The sequence below is a fragment of the Aulostomus chinensis genome, chromosome 5 (genome assembly GCF_037954235.1).
Source record: "Aulostomus chinensis isolate RoL2024-O1b breed Wild chromosome 5, RoL_Achi_v1.0, whole genome shotgun sequence".
In the NCBI taxonomy this organism is placed as follows: Eukaryota; Metazoa; Chordata; class Actinopteri; order Syngnathiformes; family Aulostomidae; genus Aulostomus; species Aulostomus chinensis.
Genome location: NC_141324.1, coordinates 5,291,850 through 5,311,293, shown reverse-complemented (window position 1 = coordinate 5,311,293; position 19,444 = coordinate 5,291,850). Strand labels below are relative to the sequence as shown.

The window sequence follows — 19,444 nt, the reverse complement described above, 5'->3', positions numbered from 1 at the left end:
ATTATAATCCCTCAGGCAACATTTCTCCATGTACACATTTTCTGCAGCCAAAACAGGAAGGAGCTGATTAAAATGACCAACTGTGAGAATGATGAATCTGTAACTCTTAATTTCTCTCATTTAATAAATCAGGTGGATGGCATTTTCATTTCAGCGTCAGTGTCATTCTTTCAGCTGCAGCTGGGTTTGGATTCGTCAATGCTCCAGTCATGCAGAAACATGGCGGGAGACCCGGTCGGACTTGGATCCATCCCACTGGCTGTAGAGACATGTTCCACAAGCTGCCAAATAAAAATAGGGGAAAATTCAGTTTGTTCAGAGAGACGTCTGTGACTGAGCTCAGCTGTTCAGGACACGGAAACTCTGAAGATGTGGGTTGAAGGCAACTGGATTGTTTCAGCTTGCTTGAAGAGGTTGGGCCTCTCATCCAGCAGGCTTCTCCAGGTCTAAGTCACAGGTGAGAAGTTGAAGCTTTAAAGACTGTGAGGGCGTGACCCTCAGCATGTTCCCACAGTGTAGGAAGCAACCTGGGACTTTTCTGGCCTTTTCTTTTTTTAAAGCTTTTTGTTTTGATTTGTATTCTTATAGAAGACACATCAACAATATGCAACAGAAGGGAGACACCCATTTTAAAGAAGGAAAAACACTCAGTCACTTCTCCACCCATTCAGATGTTATACTGATGGATTTACACTTCCCATGATGGCTCAGTGAGCATCTCTTCTAGCCATCTATTAATCTATCCATCTATTTGTCCCAGTGCTGCTGATATTTATCAGTCCTTAGATTTAACCAGAACGTCATCCTTTCCATAGTTTGGATACTGGTCACGATATCAATCCAGTCCCACTCTGTTGGAGGTGTGGCTTGCAACCATCTTGGAGTTCCAGTCTTCTTGCTGCTTGCTAATAATATTTAGAGAAGATCATATTTGTCTCGCCCCAGCATTTGAGGTGCAATGTTTCCCAGGTAAATTGTGGAAACAGAACTGTGAATTTCATGGTCAAATTTTGTTGTATTCCATGCATCATCTAAGCCAGTAGGGCTGAATAACTGAGCAGCTCCAGAATAAATGAAAATGGTCTGCTGGCTGCTCACCACAGCTCCTCCAACACAGCCCCTTGGCCTTCTCCCCTGTCTGCAAATGCTCCCATAGGTGGTCTTTCCTCACTAGGATCAGGGCCCTGCCGTGTTTGTACTGACAGTCAGTGTGTGGTTGTGTGCGTGCGTGTGTGTGTGTGTGTGTGTGTGTGTGTGTGGTCATGTGGGTTGGGAAGGCCGGGTTCTTAACATTTATTGTATTGCTTCATTGCTTTATATCGTATTTAATGTTGCCTGTTTTTCTTTCATTTCTGTGAAGCACTTTGTGTTGCAATTTCTGTATGAAAAGTGCTGTATAAATATAAATATAAGTAAAGTAAACATTTCAACTTAGGAGTTATGAAATATCTCACCAGAGTCCACCAACAAAAACCTCTCCAGAGACCAGAACTCCTGGAAGTTGACCGCACAGAGCAAATATTCCACCACCCTTCTTCTGTGACGACCATTCCAGATTCTTTCTCCCATTTGAATGGAACCTAATCTGTTGACCGTTTGTCCGTTTTTATGGAATTATTGTTCAATAACTTCATTATTACACAGTGTAGTATCACCAAATTCAGATCAACCATCAATGGTGTGCTACTGGCTATACAACAACACTTGGTTTGGGAAAACTGCTTTTGTACAATTTTGGGTTATATAATTATTATTTTTATGGAATTATTGTTCAATAACTTCATTATTACACAGTGTAGTATCACCAAATTCAGATCAACCATCATGGGTGTGTTACTGGTTATACTACAGCACTTGGTTTGGGAAAACTGCTTTTGTACATTTTTGGGTAATATAATTATTATTTTGATGGAATTATTGTTCAATAACTTCATTATTACACAGTGTAGTATCACCAAATTCAGATCAACCATCAAGGGTGTGCTACTGGCTATACTACAACACTTGGTTTGGGAAAACTCCTTTTGTACATTTTTGGGTTAAATAATTATTATTTTTATGGAATTATTGTTCAATAACTTTTTTATTACACACTGTAGTATCACCAAATTCAGATCAACCATCAAGGGTGTGCTACTGGCTATACTACAACACTTGGTTTGGGAAAACTCCTTTTGTACATTTTTGGGTTAAATAATTATTATTTTTATGGAATTATTGTTCAATAACTTTTTTATTACACACTGTAGTATCACCAAATTCAGGTCGACCATCAAGGGTGTGCTACTGGTTATACTACAACACTTGGTTTGGGAAAACTGCTTTTGTACATTTTTGGGTTATATAATTATTATTTTTATGGAATTATTGTTCAATAACTTCATTATTACACAGTGTAGTATCACCAAATTCAGATCAACCATCATGGGTGTGTTACTGGTTATACTACAACACTTGGTTTGGGAAAACTGCTTTTGTACATTTTTGGGTTATATAATTATTATTTTTATGGAATTATTTTTCAATAACTTCATTATTACACAGTGTAGTATCACCAAATTCAGATCAACCATCATGGGTGTGTTACTGGTTATACTACAACACTTGGTTTGGGAAAACTGCTTTTGTACATTTTTGGGTTATATAATTATTATTTTGATGGAATTATTGTTCAATAACTTCATTATTACACAGTGTAGTATCACCAAATTCAGATCAACCATCAAGGGTGTGCTACTGGCTATACTACAACACTTGGTTTGGGAAAACTCCTTTTGTACATTTTTGGGTTATATAATTATTATTTTTATGGAATTATTGTTCAATAACTTCATTATTACACACTGTAGTATCACCAAATTCAGGTCGACCATCAAGGGTGAGCTACTGGTTATACTACAACACTTGGTTTGGGAAAACTGCTTTTGTACATTTTTGGGTAATATAATTATTAGTTTTATGGAATTATTGTTCAATAACGTCACAATTACACACTGTAGTATCACCAAATTCAGATAAACCATCAAGGGTGTGCTACTGGCTATACTACAACACTTGGTTTGGGAAAACTGCTTTTGTACATTTTTGGGTTGTATAATTATTATTTTTATGGAATTATTGTTCAATAACTTCATTATTACACAGTGTCGTATCACCAAATTCAGATCAACCATCATGGGTGTGTTACTGGTTATACTACAACACTTGGTTTGGGAAAACTGCTTTTGTACATTTTTGGGTTATATAATTATTATTTTGATGGAATTATTGTTCAATAACTTCATTATTACACAGTATCGTATCACCAAATTCAGATCAACCATCATGGGTGTGTTACTGGTTATACTACAACACTTGGTTTGGGAAAACTGCTTTTGTACATTTTTGGGTTATATAATTATTATTTTGATGGAATTATTGTTCAATAACTTCATTATTACACAGTGTCGTATCACCAAATTCAGATCAACCATCATGGGTGTGTTACTGGTTATACTACAACACTTGGTTTGGGAAAACTGCTTTTGTACATTTTTGGGTTATATAATTATTATTTTTATGGAAGTATTGTTCAATAACTTCATTATTACACAGTGTCGTATCACCAAATTCAGATCAACCATCATGGGTGTGTTACTGGTTATACTACAACACTTGGTTTGGGAAAACTGCTTTTGTACATTTTTGGGTTAAATAATTATTAGTTTTATGGAATTATTGTTCAATAACTTCATTATTACACACTGTAGTATCACCAAATTCAGATCAACCATCATGGGTGTGTTACTGGTTATACTACAACACTTGGTTTGGGAAAACTGCTTTTGTACATTTTTGGGTTATATAATTATTATTTTTACGGAATTATTGTTCAATAACTTCATTATTACACAGTGTAGTATCACCAAATTCAGATCAACCATCAAGGGTGTGCTACTGGTTATACTACAACACTTGGTTTGGGAAAACTGCTTTTGTACATTTTTGGGTTATATAATTATTATTTTTATGGAATTGTTGTTGTGCGGAGGAATGTGCAACAATCACACCTGAACAGTGTGGGCGATTAGTTAATACATACAAGAAGCGTCTGGAAGCTGTCATTGCAAACAAAGGCTTCTCCACAAAGTATTAAACGAGTCTCAGATAGTGTGTTCAATACTTTTTTCCTGTGTTATTGCACATAATTCCACATAATCATTATTTATGGATTTGAATGTTGTGATTTCTTTTCATGTGTGGATTATTTGAGTTAATACCAGTGTCTGGAAGAAATGTCACATGAATTGCATCTTTGGAAATAAATGTAATGACAAAAAAGTTAATGCGTTCAATACTTATTTCCCCCATTGTATATATATATATATAAAAACATATGTTCATGTATACGTACATTTGCTGTCAATGTCTAAAAACAAAAACACACCTCACATGTCTTTTTCAGTTCACATTTTTAATTAAGGTTTAAAACAACCTTTGATAAAACATCAAGAGTTTTGTTCAACTAGTTTAGCTTTAGGTTATTGTTGAGGCTTAACAGTGTTACAGGTATCGGAAGTGTATTTTACAGGAAGGCAGACCATGTTAATTTTAGCAGAAGCTAAATGCACAGCATGTCCACTAACCAAAACAACAAATAAACCCCAGAGCAGTTCTTGTAAGTAATTTCCACAACAGTGATAAAGGTGTGATACAAACACGACAACAAAACAAAACAAAACAAAAAAACCCACAAATTATACTCTGCTGTTATAAAAAAAAAGATTTCTCTGAAGCGTGTACTTGATTAAATACCATAACATACCATACATAATCAATTTCAATGTACTCGCTACAAGGTGCAAATCAAGGTCAAAAATACTAATAACCAACAAATTATTCATGAAATGAAAAAAGACATTTTGGTGGAATCAAAGCTAACACATCCAATTATTAAAACAAAATCAGTCACAAACAGTGCAACAATGTTGAGGTAGATAAAGCAGAGGAAAGCTCTGAAATTACTTAAAGGTTAACCACTGTTTCATGGATCACTTACTGCACACTTGAACTGATCAACACAACATACTTACTCTGCTAACAGCTAACAAGTACGTTAAGGAAGTTCCTCTCTTCAGCCACCTTAGAGGTACGGTGCAAAGTTATCAATCTTAGCAGGACCAGGGATGTCTCATTCAGGCACTGGTGCCTTCAATATTGCTGAACAACTCGTTTTTCAAACTTAGCAGGCGTGGTTTGAGTGGTCTGTTATCATCAAGACACAGCAGTATTTTCTGAACCAAGGTAGACGTGTGGATAAGTTTCTTTGGATAATCTAAATGCAATGCATACATTAAGCCAAACAAGAGAAGAAGTGCATCAGCCAACCTGGGGAGACATCTCACAAGAATGCCATCTTCGATCACAACAGAAATGCTGTCGGGGTTAAACTGGATGGTGCCAGTGGGGTTGTCCGTTGCCACGGAGAGGAGAGCGACAGGAGTGTCCTCAATGTCTGGATCATCTTCCCACTGCAAAATACACACAGACATACACATACAGAATAAAGTAAAAGGTGATCGAGATGATTCAAGAGGCTGGATTTGGGGTGATGCACTGGAATTACATGCAGAAATAAAGATGAGTTAACATTTTCTTGTCTTGACACAACACTTGCATGCAACTACCCAAGTTAACAGGCTTTTGGGAGTCATAATGATTTGCTCTCTTGATCTTGACTCTAAAATCTCAGCCAAATGTGATTTGGGGATTTTTTCACATTTGTAACCCAGGCCCGCACCTCAGTACTCTTAGGCCCAATGTCTGTTTTGTTTTATAAGTATGAACACAAACATGCCTGCGCTCGGCCACTGTGCTCGAGTCTGCTTGAGAAGCTGGTCTCCGGCTTGAATCGTTTACTCAGGAATGGAATACTGGAGATGTGAATGCATCTGTTTGACAAATAATATGAGATAGAGATATTCTTTCTCCCTCTATATTTCCCTTTTTTAACTCAACTACTTTTTACATTCAACAAGAGGCACAAATTTGTCACAGATTTCTTCAAAGCTTGGCCTTGCAAAAGGCAGTGGTGCCTCAGCACCAAACAGGCCGAATAGTTGATCACTGTGATATCTAAGGAGTCAGATTTTGTTTGCTCCAAAGAAGAGAAACAACATGTACAGTATATATTGTGGCCATTGACAGACATTTGCGTTAAGTCAGGCAATACATACATTGCATGTCTTGAAGAACTGGGAGTCATCTTCTCGTAGGTATGAAGGGAGAGCATGTGCATATCACGCTGTTCCTTTATCAAAAGCAGGAGGAGATAAAAGTCATTTTAATTTGGGGGAAGCGACAGGAAGCTTAACATTGCAGCACTTGTCTGCAGCATCTCAAAATCAAGACAGTACATGACCTAGAGAGAATGAAGTTTAACTTCCAAAAAATCACAAAGATGGTTTAAGCTGACAAGAATTGTTTACTATTGCACCACTGTTGTATTATTTGAAAGAAAAACATCTATCTAAATTTGTCTTTAAACAGCTTTTTTAAACCTTAGAGGAAAAAAAAACAACCGACATCCTATTTTGAAAGAAAACATGTTATTAGGAATGCTTCAACTTTGTCACTTTGACGATTACTTTATGTCCTCTCGGACCTTCGCACGCGGATAGAAACATTACCTGCAACACACCAAGTGACAGGTATTACTCCGCCACCGCCCACATAAACCTGCGTGGTACTATTCTTTGTCTTAATAACACTGCTGTGTCTTTCAACAGACAAGAGACGTTTAAGAAACATTCATACTCACCACAGAAGAGCGCTTAGCATTAGGAGAAGTCCCAGGCTCAGAACAATGCAGCTGACCGAGTGGATGATAATGGCCTCAGTCGCAAGCACGACCACGGACTACCATCTTTGCTAGCTTGCAAAGGCGGCAAGTGCCCCAAATTGACTTATCCAATTCTGCTGTCGTCAAAACCACAAGAACACAAAATATTCCTTTTCTGTGCACCGACTACAGCATTGATACACTGGGTCCTTGTAAAAAAAAAAAAAAAAAAATTGTTTGTCTTGTCACCTTAACTTGCTAAATAATCCGTCAGTCTCTGCCAGGTTCAGCCGTTGAGAAGTCAAATTGCGCCGGATGAGACCGCGCGGTGACGCCGATGACGTCACCACGCAGCGTTCTGCCATTTACTTAAAAGATATCATTGAATGACAGCCATTAACTCAATAGTACTGATGTACTTCAAATTAAAAATGCATTACTCATTCAGAAAACTCAATAGTTTATAGTTTTTTAAACTAAAAATCTGCTTTTGAGTTACCTGACCTCAATGACTTTGAGTTAGTAATACACGACTATAGTCTGCTTTTAAACTCTGTGAAGGTAATGCCTTCTTTGCTTTTAGTTCTGTGTTTGGCAAATGGCTTGTACGACTCTGGAAGCCCTTTCAGGATCATGGCTATTATTAGTCCGTCACCAGTAGTTTCCTTCGCATTCCTCAGAGATGTCACTGCTTTCTCAGCTCGGATGATGTACTCTGTTACCGTTTCTTCAGACATCTTCAATGAGGTTAGTTCGGAGTAAAGCGCTATGATCCTTGGCTTACCATCACTCGCGTAATGTTCTTGTAATATTTTGAGTGCTTTTCTGCCGTCGTCAGTCGCATCTCTCATTACCAACGATAGGCTCTTATCGTTGAGAAACTGTATTAGCTCTGCGTAGCATTCTTCACTTTTGTCTGCATCTGGCTCTTCGTTTGGTGGTTTAAGTATTGTGTCCTTCAGTCCTAGCTTCCTCAAGTGTCCAAGAAGCTTAACTTGCCAACGTTCGAAGTTGTTTTCATCTCCATCGAAGACTCGCCTTTGCCATCTTCCTCCACTTGCACCGCGCCTGGCCCATAACCTGTTGCGCTTTCTGCTTGTTGACCTCCCGTTCCTTGAGTGTCCATCACCACCAGCAGCAGGCTCCACTTGTCCACAAATTAGTAATACACCCTTGGTAATTGTTTGTGTCTTTATTCTATGGGCATTACATCCCTCAGCATTCTTTTCTCGTGCGTGGAAAAACGAACACACCGAAATAGCGCGGCAAAGACCAACGGAACAGGAAGTGCCCGCCCACATTACATCCGGTGATTATTTCACAATAAAGGTAAGTAACGTCACATGGAAATTACGAAACAGTGCAAATACAATGACATGAGAACACACAGCTCAACATGAAGCCACAAAACCCCACCAATAGGGAGAAAACACAAGGGCAAACATAGTTGGAATGAAGATCCTCATGGAGACTTAGGAATGTTGACTCTGTTGGGAACAAATCACTGAGACGAGGCGTCAAAGGGCTGTTCATGGCTGTGTTTTCTTGATGTTGTGGAATGTCCAACCCAGTCCATCTTACTGAGTTATAGCAGCAGGCTGTAGCGACCAAATGCAATCTGTTCCTGTGTGTCTGGGCTGCAGACACAAATTTTCCATTTTCTGTGGCACTGGCACAACGTTCAAACTGAAGGGAACTCTCTTTCCTGCCTGAGGCTCATTTTTTGGGTCAGTCGGGACCAAGGAGCAGAAGTTGTAGAGTTTGGTTCTCGTTTGTCCTTCATTTTTGAACTTCAACTGCTCCATTACTCAACGTGTATTCATGAGTTTTTACTTCTTTATTGTAGTTTGATCAGTCTGCATCTGTCCGGTGGGGGAGACAACCGGCTGAGTGTTCCCTCACTGTGGATCTGAATATCTTGAACAGTTCTCAACACAAAAACACAAATGTGCTTTCTTCCTGAAGCTGGACTACCAACCCAAAACCAACATTAGTAGAATCCAAGCTCAACCATCCAAACTAAACCAACCAACCAAGACATCCATAGCTGTCACACTGCAGGTGAAATGAGCAGCTGAGCTGAGGCGTTCATGAACATTTATTTAGCTGGATTTGGGAATTTGAATGGAAGGAAACGGGACAACAATGTGACGTTGGATGATGAGATGAACTCAGAAACTCAAGCCAGTCCCTCTGGGGGGTCCGCAGGAGCGCCTTGTCTGGTGGCCAAGATGATGTGGCAGCCTTGTAGCTCTGGTAGTTTCTACCACCAGATTGTGTGTGCGCACGGTCAGAGCTGGGCTTCAATTACGCACGGTTCTGAGCACAGGTACAAGTTGATTAATCCCTTACTTTGGGTGGCAATGTTCTTACGCCCTCATTACGCCCACATTTGTACCCTGAGGCCCCGGGTCAACACCTTAGCAACAAAGTATTTGGTTCAGCTCCATGACAACGTTTTGATTTTCTATTTGATGGACGCCATCCCAGGCCAAGTTTCAGACAGCACTTTGAAGCTGCAGGACACAAAATGGAGCTTTTTGTTCATTCGTGTGTTGGTTTTTTCTTTTTTAGTGGATATTGCTACCTGATATGTGGACCACTTTAGGCTCACGTCCAGTTCCCTACTTGTTCAGTTTGACATATTTGAACCAAAACTGGCCCACAAGTTTAACAAAGGTGGACCAAGTGTGCTACCTGATATGTGGACCACTTTAGGCTCACGTCCAGTTCCCTACTTGTTCAGTTTGCCATATTTGAACCAAAACTGGCCCACAAGTTTAACAAAGGTGGACCTGGGGGGACGCGCCGTCTGGAGTGGACACGTCAGGAAGCAGCTCCAACAGCTTCTCATCAAAGCCCTCAGCCAGCGCCTCGTCACTGAGGACATGCATCTCCATGTTCTCAGCCTCCCCTCCGTCAGAGTCCCAGTGGGAATGGTGCCGATGGAGGCGGTTCCTCCATTGTCCCACAACTCAGTGAAGGAGTCAGGCAGGCTCTGGCTCAGAGGCAGACTGCTGGATCCTTGCTCTTCCACCCTTTATTTCCCCCCTTTCCCAGTTGAGAGGAGAAAAATCAGGAAGCGCCAAGAGGCAGGAATACTGCAAGGAAGTTCATCCGTTCCACTACCGCTGTCACTGGGAACCAGTCAGCAGCAGGTTTTTGGGTGAGGGATCGGGATCGGTATCTGTAGAGGTGGTATGGCCCTGTTACCACACTGGACAACTGTCCAACCGTCTCCCACCTTTGTCAATTTGTGTTTTTAATCTTCATTTGAATGAAAATATTAGTTGGGAATGATTAGTAAATAAAACTGAAACATCACGACTGAGTGAACGTCACTGCTTTACGGTTCCATTGAGAGCTGCTGAGGCTGGGTTTGTTTGGCTTTGCAGGTTTTTGATATAAAAACAGAAAATGGACAAGAAGAAAAGTGAGTTGAATCCATCTTCACACACAGAAAACACTTGCACTCACCCGTCCCTCCGGTGGGGTATCAGGATCAATCTAGGATCCAGACTGGGCTCTGGGTTAGTGGTTGGAGGGATTGTGGTCAAGTCTGGCTCCTGAGCCCTTTGTCTGTCTGCTGTGGTGTTTTGTCTCACCACTTCTCTTCTGCTCTCCACACCTTTTGTGGTGTGGTGGTCTTCTTTCTTCTTTTCCTCCTGGGTCTCAGCTGGAGGGCTTTCAGGTCTGAGCTTCTTGCCGCTTTCCTGGTGCCACAGTCAGACCCAGTCAGGGAGCCTTGTGTCCCTCCAGCACCTGAACTGCCACTGATTAGATGTTCCAGACGATGCTTGGAGAAACAGTTGGCAACCCTTGATCCTGTGTGACCATCGTACACAGCAAAGAAGGACCAGTTGGTACTACAAGGACCAGGGTTAGGGTCCTAGAGCACCAAAAGATTGCCTACTCCCCAGTTATTGTGTGTTGGTGTGTATGTATGGCCATGTGTGTACATGTGAGTGTGTGTGGGTCTGTGTGTGTGCGTGCACGGGTTACGGTTTAGGGTTAGGACATTGGGCCTGAGCCATTCCCCTAAAGGGGAAGAAAGGTGCTCTGTCCGTCCAACCACCTACCGACCGTCCCACAGTGATGCCGACGACAGCACACCTCCACCCATCATCAGGGTTGAAGATTGTATACTTTTATGTTATGTTTTGTGATTTTTTTTGTGTATTTTATAATTTTTGTTTAACTTAAAAACAAAAATAGACAAAAAGATAAAGTGAAAAATACAATGAACTTCAAACACTGTCCCAAAGGGGGAAAGAAAAAAAACACAAAGAAAGACAAGAAAGCCAACTCAAATTTATACCAAAAATGCAGTGAACGCAGTTCCACAATACAAATGTCATTTCAATAGGAACTTTACTGCCTTGTTAGCTGTACAAATACAGTGTGTACCATTTTACTAGATAAAACACATTTAAAACAATTTTCCAACATTGAACTGACACCTCATAGTTCTCTCTTTGTTCAGAGTCTTTGGTTCACACTTCACCATCTTTCATAATTTATAGTTTCCATCCCAAGTTATACAACAGCTCTAAACACTGCAACATGTCAGCATCAGGAGTGCCGTGACCAGCAGCAGGTCTGTCAGTGTCATGCAGGTTGTTAGAGAATACCTGGAAGCATGCACACTAGTACAGAACAGGTGAACTGCAGTACCTGAGAGAGGAGCTTCATGTCAACATGGACCCAATCAAGGAGTGTTAGGGTTGGGGCACCCCATGGGCTGCGGTGCACAGTCCTCCAAGGAAGTACTGGCCAGACTCCCCAGTCCACGAGAAATTAGTGTTCAGGATTAGGGTTTAGAATGGGTGCTGGTGTTGGGGGTAGTTGCTCGTAGGGCTCAAAACATTTGACTAACAAATTAAAATTTCCACCACCCTGAAGTGGTGAGTGTTCCAAATTTAGGCCGATAGCCATTCCATTGATCAGCCTTGCACAACGTTGAGGCTCAGTTAAGCCTTCCTCTGGTGCAGCTGAATCAGAAAATAGTGAGAGGATTTGCCTGGCTTGGCATAAGCTGCACTCAGTCCCACAAGCCCTTCCCTTTTATGTCCTTCTCCCTTTTTCCTATTGCTACCCTTTCCTGTTTTCATCTTTAAAATTATTCTTTTGTATGCTTCAATCTATGTTTGTCATTTAAGGTCTTCCCCTTTTGGTGTCTACTTTGTGTTTATCCTTTACATTCTTCCCTTTTTGGTGTCCAAATTGTGTTTGAATTTCCCAAACCTCCCCGACCTGTTTTTATCCTCCCTTCCCTGCTTTGGTTTACAAATTTGTTATGTTCGGCCTTTTGGACCCCACTCCTTGGTTGTGTTTTCTGCAAGCCAAATGGTTCCCTTGTTCCCAACCTCCTTATCCAATATCTTTCCCTCCTATTCTTTTCCCAATCTGTCTCCCTACTGTCCCTCTGTAATCCTGCCATCCTCATTTGCAAGTTAGCTGAAAATTAACCACAGCTTTTAAAATGTAATGTTAGGGTTAGGGTTAGGGCTGTGGTCTGGCGTCATCAAATGAATCTGGTTTTGGGAGTAGAACAATGACGTTCACGAACCACAAATCTGTAAAACCTCTCGCTGGGTCGTCCAGGTCCGACCGTCATGGCTGTGCAGGATCACACCTGATGACCCGGTCTTCACCTCGCTGACCTTCTCTGATGCTAACACTGTTAGCAGCGTGGATGTTAGAGTTCCCTCCTACCAACTGACTTGCTCTTAATGACTCGTTAGGATGGTGACGAGTATTTAGCTTAGCAGCCGTGCTGGTGGCCAGCTCCATTTTAATGTTTTATGTGGGGGGGGGGGGGGGTTGCCTCTTGGTTTGACCCTGCTGTCACCTAAATTGGTACAACATCACGTAAACTTCATTCTGAGGGTGACTGGTTTTCCAAGTGTTTCCGACCTGCTGCGGCTCCTGGAGTCTGGTTGCTCTGTGATTGGGTGTAGGTTAGGGTGGGGAGGGGTCAGACAGTCTCTCTCGATGACTCCCTGCCTTGTCCAACGACTTGGCAGTTGAATGGGGAGCCAAAGGCAATGCATGGGCCGACACACGTCAGAATAATTCATGCTCCTGTAGTTGATGGGTTTGGGTTTAGGGTTTAGGTGTTAGGGGAAGCCCCTGCCACTGAAGTGGGACAGGGATCTGCTCTGTCCTTCCTAGGGTTCTGAAGGGTTAGGTTTAGTGTTAGATTAAGAAAAAAGGAATAGGCCCCCTCTCAGGTGAGACAGGGGATGCACGGTCTTTCCAACCCTGGGACCCCACATCTTCTCAGTCCCAGCCTACTTGGCGTGAGCGACAGCGCCTCCGTCGCACCACAGTCCAACCATCCTCTCACAAACCATGTTACAACTCTGCAGCAGTAAAGGTTACATTACACGCAGGGACACTGACATGCTGTGTCTGTCAGAGATGACAACATCAAGATGCCTTTGAAGCAGAGACAATATGGAAGATCAGCTCAAGGCCAGTTTTTGGATGTGTAGAAGTGTTTCTTGGATGTGTGTATGTTCGGGTTAGGATTTAGGGTTCAGGCATGGAGGGGGTGGTGCACAGTCCTCCCTGGTCCAAGAAAAATAATTTAGGATTAGGGTTCAGAATGGATGTGTGTGTGGGTTGGGGGGGGGGGGGGTATACCATTCAGGCTCAAGACATTAAGTAAAAAAACAGAATTTCTACCACCCTCAGGTGTTCAAAAATAGGCCTTTAGCCATCATATTGATCAGCCTAGCATGCAACCTTTCAGCTTTTTGTCAGCCTTCCTCAGGCACAGCTGATCAAAAAATGAGTGGCTTTGCTTGGCAAAAGCTGGACTACGTCCAACAAACACTTTTTCTCTTTTGTCTTTAGAATTATACTTTTGTGTTGTTCTTTCTATTTTGTCCCTTAAGTTCTTCCCCTTTTGGTCTTTAATTTGTGTTTGTCCCTTTTCTTATTCCTTTTTTTGGAGTCAAAGGAGCTTGACATTGATGTCTGGTAAAGCCAAGAGGGCACATGCAGGAGGCACTGCCTGGTACACACCTGGCCAAAATTGACACAGAGCATTTCTCACCTTTCAGGCAGTAGGGTTAGGGTTAGGGTTAGTAGCCAGGATGGCAAGGGTCCTTATGGTGGCAGTACTCTCCCAGAAAACCTGGTGCACACCTGCAGTATCCAGGGCCATTGGTCAAAGTCACACAGGTAGCGTTGTTATCACAAGGCGCCCTGTCATCCACACCCTGCAGAGCCAGATTTAACTGTGTGAAGCAGAAGACCAACACTAGAGGTTTTCCCAAGGAAAAAAAAAGGTGATTTGCTCCATATTTTTTGTAAAATCCACTTAAGGTCGCCAGCCCAAATTTGAGCTGTCTCCCAGGACGGTTCTCAAAAATGATCTTGTTGGATCTGGTTTTCACACAATTAAGGTGAAGAGATGACTTGTAGAACTACAAAAGAACCTTTTACACAGATCCTTCCACTGGGGTCAGAGTGGATCTATCGTCAATCTGAAATGATAATTTCAAAAAATGTGTTCTGACAAATCCAACTTTTTTTAAATAGTTGCGTCACAGCGCACAAGGAGTTCAATAGGTATGAAAGAAATGTAAATGCCACCAGCAACACATATTCAGACGGCGCTGCACACGCACACAGAAAGACGCACCCCCACAAGATCTAAATTATGCGCATCGAATCCATGCCATTTATATGATGCGCAACTGAAACCTCTCACAACCCCCAGTGAACCCCCCCTTTTGTTCATAGTTCATACAACAAAAATCTAATTGTCCAAACAGTCAGTTCGCTTCCAGCTCGCGCATCCAGGAAACATCCAGCGAACAGAACGCAGAGGGCAGTAACAGATCGCAGCAGAAAAAAAAAATCCAAAGGGTGTCAAAGCAAAAATAAAAAGATCAACCAAACAGCGGTCGCTGGACTCCGAATCCCACGGCAACAGTTCTCAAGGGGGAAAAAAATGAATCGATCTCACCAGATCGGTAGTCCTTGGCTTGGCGAGTCTTGAATCGTTGGTCCTTGAATCCTCGCTTGGTGACGTCTCCGCGGTCCGGGCGCACGAATCTCCTCGGGCTGTCCACCTGTCACATCTCCCCAGTTATCACAGTCTGTTACAGTTTTTAGGTTTAGTTTTTTCTGACCTGGTTCACGAGGAGATTACTTTTTGAAGGAGCAACCCTTGACTTGGCGCCACCATTCAAAGCTGTGACATGCGTCGCTGCCCTCATCGTATATGGTCCGCCCCCCTCACACTCCACGTCACCCAATATATAATCTTGGATACGCAGTGGCGTTAACGGGCAGCAGACTTCTGAAAGGACTACCCCGCTCCCCCAGGACTGTACAGTGTAGGAGGGTAAAAAACTTACGCACATGCACATGTTCACTATCCATCAGCAATACGTGTTTGATGTGATGTATGTGCTGCCATATGGGTCTGTTTTTAATGTGACAATGTCACAGTGTTGAACCGTTGTTTCAACTGTGTGGTTGTTGAGGATTGTTTCAGAGCGCTTACACACCTGGAGACATTGTTCGTAAAAAATGCTATGAGAAAAAAGGTCATTCCAAGTTTTCCTCCTCTGTGTTGCCGCAGCAGAGGAAATTTTTCTATTTTCTTTTACTTCTCGGAGGCATTATGGCTCAAAATTAACCCATTCAATGCTGTTAGGGTTTATGTTAGGGTAGAATTTTAAAAAAGTCCAGTCTAAAGTAACAATTATGGTTTTTCAGTTTTAGGGATAGGTTAGGATTAGGGCTGGGTTGGGGTGAGGGCTAAAGTAAAGATTAGGCTAAGGAAAGGGTTAAGATGAGGTTCAGGAACTCATTTCATCATATTTTGTTGCTTGGTCAAGTAAGTATTTACAGTATTTAAAGTGTTTTCATTCTTGGGCTCTTTTTGTCCGAAATAGAAGTTGGACATTTATTTAACTTGTGGACGAACCAAACATTTTTCTTCTTGTTTTCCCGACTGGAAGGGGGAGGACTCATCATCAGGAGTGGATTTTGGTGTGCACAGGTGTTTCGGTCACTTGTCACAAGACACACTCGCCCAAGGGAGGCCCATCCAAGGTTGATCATGCCTCAATGTGTCTATCACCCTTTGGGGACAAGTCCAAGACATCCCAATGGGAAGTGTAATTTTTTTTTTAATTTTATGATCACTGATGTCCTATTTTATTGGGTTTTAAGTTTCCTAAAGTTAAGTTCATTTTGGTGGTTGAGTTTGGGTTGGTATCATTTTGGTTGACATGTTCGGACTCAGGGTTAGGGTTAGGGTTATGGTATGGATAGGGTTTAGTGGCAAGAGTCCATGGTTTATTGGTGATCCAGGTGATAGAGCCAGTGGTTAAGAATCCAGGTTGCTGTGGACGGTGTCCAGTGGATGTGATCTTTTTCTGTTATGGATTTGTGATGTGGGAGATGGGGAGATGTACTCATGGCATTGTTCATAGTGATGAGGTTGGTCTTCTGTAAGGTGGTGAGGTATTGTGAATAATTGAGGACAGGGAAGTAGACGTGGCATTGGGAAGGTGACTGCAGTTTGATTGATGTCTTCTTTGTGTCGTGATCTCTGTTGTTGATGCCAGTTGAGGGGTGTTTTTTTGACAGACTTTCAGGAAGTGGTAGGCGGTGGCTCTGGGCTAGCTCTAGAGTTGGATCTGGGGTTTGTACCCTAACCCTGACTAAATTTAACCCTAATTGTCTCCACCTAAAATTTGGCCCTTAATTATAATAATTTGATAGCTCTGACTCTAACTGAATCACAGTCTACCTAACTCCGAATCACGGTCTACCTACCTAACTCTAACTAATTTGAATTCTAACGACCTATCTAAAATTTGGCCCTGACCCTAACCGCATTGTTAATCCCAAAGTCAGTCCCAATTCTAAACTTGTTCCTATCAACTGAGGAGAAACTCCATAGAAAACTTTTAACAGGGAAAAATCTGAGAAACATCAGGGTGAGGAGGGGAGGAGGATCCCTCACCAGGAGGGACAGACGTGCAGGAGATGTTGGTACAGAGAAGAAAACAGTTTATAACACAGAATGGAGGGAACATGGAAATGTTAATAACAGTTGAAGAAGGAAGCTTCTGGAAGGGGAGGCAGGGAGAACAAGCCAGCTTGATGGGGGACTGGATGGTAGACTGGTTCATGGGAGGGGAGGCAGAGAGAGCAAGCCAGCTTGATGGGGGACTGGATGGTAGACTGGTTCATGGGAGGGGAGGCAGGGAGAGCAAGTCAGCTTGATGGGGGACTGGATGGTAGACTGGTTCATGGAAGGGGAGGCAGGGAGAGCGAGCCAGCTTGATGGGGGACTGGATGGTGGACTGGTTCATGGACGGGGAGGCAGGGAGAGCAAGCCAGCTTGATGGGGGACTGGATGGTAGACTGGTTCATGGAAGGGGAGGCAGGGAGAGCGAGCCAGCTTGATGGGGGACTGGATGGTGGACTGGTTCATGGAAGGGGAGGCAGGGAGAGCAAGCCAGCTTGATGGGGGACTGGATGGAAGACTGGTTCATGGAAGGGGAGACAGGGAGAGCAAGCCAGCTTGATGGGGACTGGATGGTTGACTGGTTCATGGAAGGGGTGGCAGGGAGAGCAAGCCAGCTTGATGGTAGACTGGTCCATGGAAGGGGAGGCAGGGAGAGCGAGCCAGCTTGTTGGGGGACTGGATGGTGGACTGGTTCATGGACGGGGAGGCAGGGAGAGCAAGCCAGCTTGATGGGGGACTGGATGGTTGACTGGTTCATGGAAGGGGTGGCAGGGAGAGCGAGCCAGCTTGATGGGGGACTGGATGGTGGACTGGTTCATGGAAGGGGAGGCAGGGAGAGCGAGCCAGCTTGATGGGGGACTGGATGGTGGACTGGTTCATGGACGGGGAGGCAGGGAGAGCAAGCCAGCTTGATGGGGGACTGAATGGTAGACTGGTTCATGGGAGGGGAGGCAGGGAGAGCAAGCCAGCTTGATGGGGGACTGAATGGTAGACTGGTTCATGGGAGGGGAGGCAGGGAGAGCGAGCCAGCTTGATGGGGGACTGGATGGTAGACTGGTTCATGGGAGGGGAGGCAGGGATAGCAAGCCAGCTTGATGGAGGACTGGATGATTGGATGGGATAAGAAAGGGGGATTGGGGGGCGATGCAGGCGGTGGTTGCAGGAGAGAGATGGAGCTCCGGTGGATTAGTGGAAACACAGAAAGACTGCGAGGCACCAAGACCAACTGCAAAGTGCAACAAGTAATGGTAATGAGAGGAGAGGAGAGGAGAGGAGGGGAGGGGAGGGGAGGGGAGGGCTCCATGTAACCTGATGTGTCCCCCAGCAGTCTAAGCCTATAGTAGCATAGCTATCAATGGTTCAGAGCTAACTGAACCAGTCCTAACTGAAGGCTCTGTCATAAAGGAAATTCTTAAGCCTGGACTTAAACGTAGTTGAAGTGTCTGCCTCTCTGACCCATGGAGAGATGCTGGTTCCATAGTAGAGGAGCCAGGTAACTAAAGGCTCTACCTCCCAGTCTGTTTTTATTGATACTGGGAGTCACTAACAGACCTGCATTCTGGGAGCGGAGTGCTCTGGTGGGACAGTAGGGACTAATGAGCTCTTTCAAATAGGATGGAGCTTTATCATTGAGAGCCTGATGAGTCAGCAGAAGGATTTTGAAGTCGATTCTAGATCCTACAGGAAGGAGAGAAGCTAAAGTGGAGAGATGTGTTCTCTCTTCTAACTCCTGTCAGAACCCTCGCTGCAGCGTTCAGGACCAGCTGGAGACTCTTTAGGGAGTATTTGGGACATCCTGACAGGAGAGAGTTGCAGTGGTCCAGCCTAGAAGTGATAAATGCATGCACCAGTTTCTCAGCATCACTCTGGGAAAGGATGTTCCTAATCTTAGCGATACTGCAGGTGGAAGAAGGCGGTCCTGGTCACATGATTTATGTGGAAGAAGGAAAGGTCCTGGTCAAAAGATGTTCATGTAGCTGCTCCAGGACAACCTTCTCAAGGATCTTGGAGATGTAGGGAGGTTGGATATCGGCCTATAGTTGGCTAACACATCTGGGTCAAGAGAAGGTTTTTTAAGTAAAGGGTTGATGACAGCCACCTTAAAGGCCTGTGGCTCATAACCTGTGACTAAGGAAAGATTAATTTAGAAGTGTTGACTAGAGGGAAGGCATCCTTAAGGAGGCTTGTCGGGATGGGATCCAGCAGACAAGTGGCTGACTTGGAGGAAGTGACTGCAGAAGTTAATTCTGACAGGTCGATGGGGGAGAAGCTGTCCAAGTGAGCACCAAGTCTGGGAGGTGCTTCTATGGGGACTGTAGTCTGTCCTCCATTACTGGCAATCTTTGTTCTAATATTCACAATCTTTTCAGTAAAGAAAGAAAGGAAGTCGTTACTGCTGAGAGTTGGGGGATGCATGGCTCAACAGCACTGTGGTTCTTGGTGAGCCTGCCCACGGTGTTGAAGAGGAACCTGGGGTGGTTCTTATTCTTGTCTATTAGGGACGAGTAGTAAGCGCTTCTAGCATTATGGAGTTCTTTTTATATATTAATAAACTCTCCTTCCAGGCTTGGTGGACTTCCTCGTGCTGGCTGGAATGTGTCTTCCTTTCCAGTTGTCTG

The 19,444-nt window shown here is 43.3% G+C and overlaps 1 long non-coding RNA gene across 1 annotated transcript; it reads right to left on the bottom strand.

Moving 5' to 3' along the window:
• Positions 1-5,430: 5,430 nt before the first annotated feature.
• LOC147260975 (uncharacterized) lies at positions 5,431-6,894 on the bottom strand. Its single transcript, XR_015116060.1, has 3 exons — positions 6,800-6,894; positions 6,216-6,289; positions 5,431-5,510 (listed from the first exon to the last, which is right to left on the bottom strand). It is a non-coding gene; the product is annotated as an uncharacterized LOC147260975 (long non-coding RNA).
• Between the last annotated feature and the right edge of the window lie 12,550 nt (positions 6,895-19,444).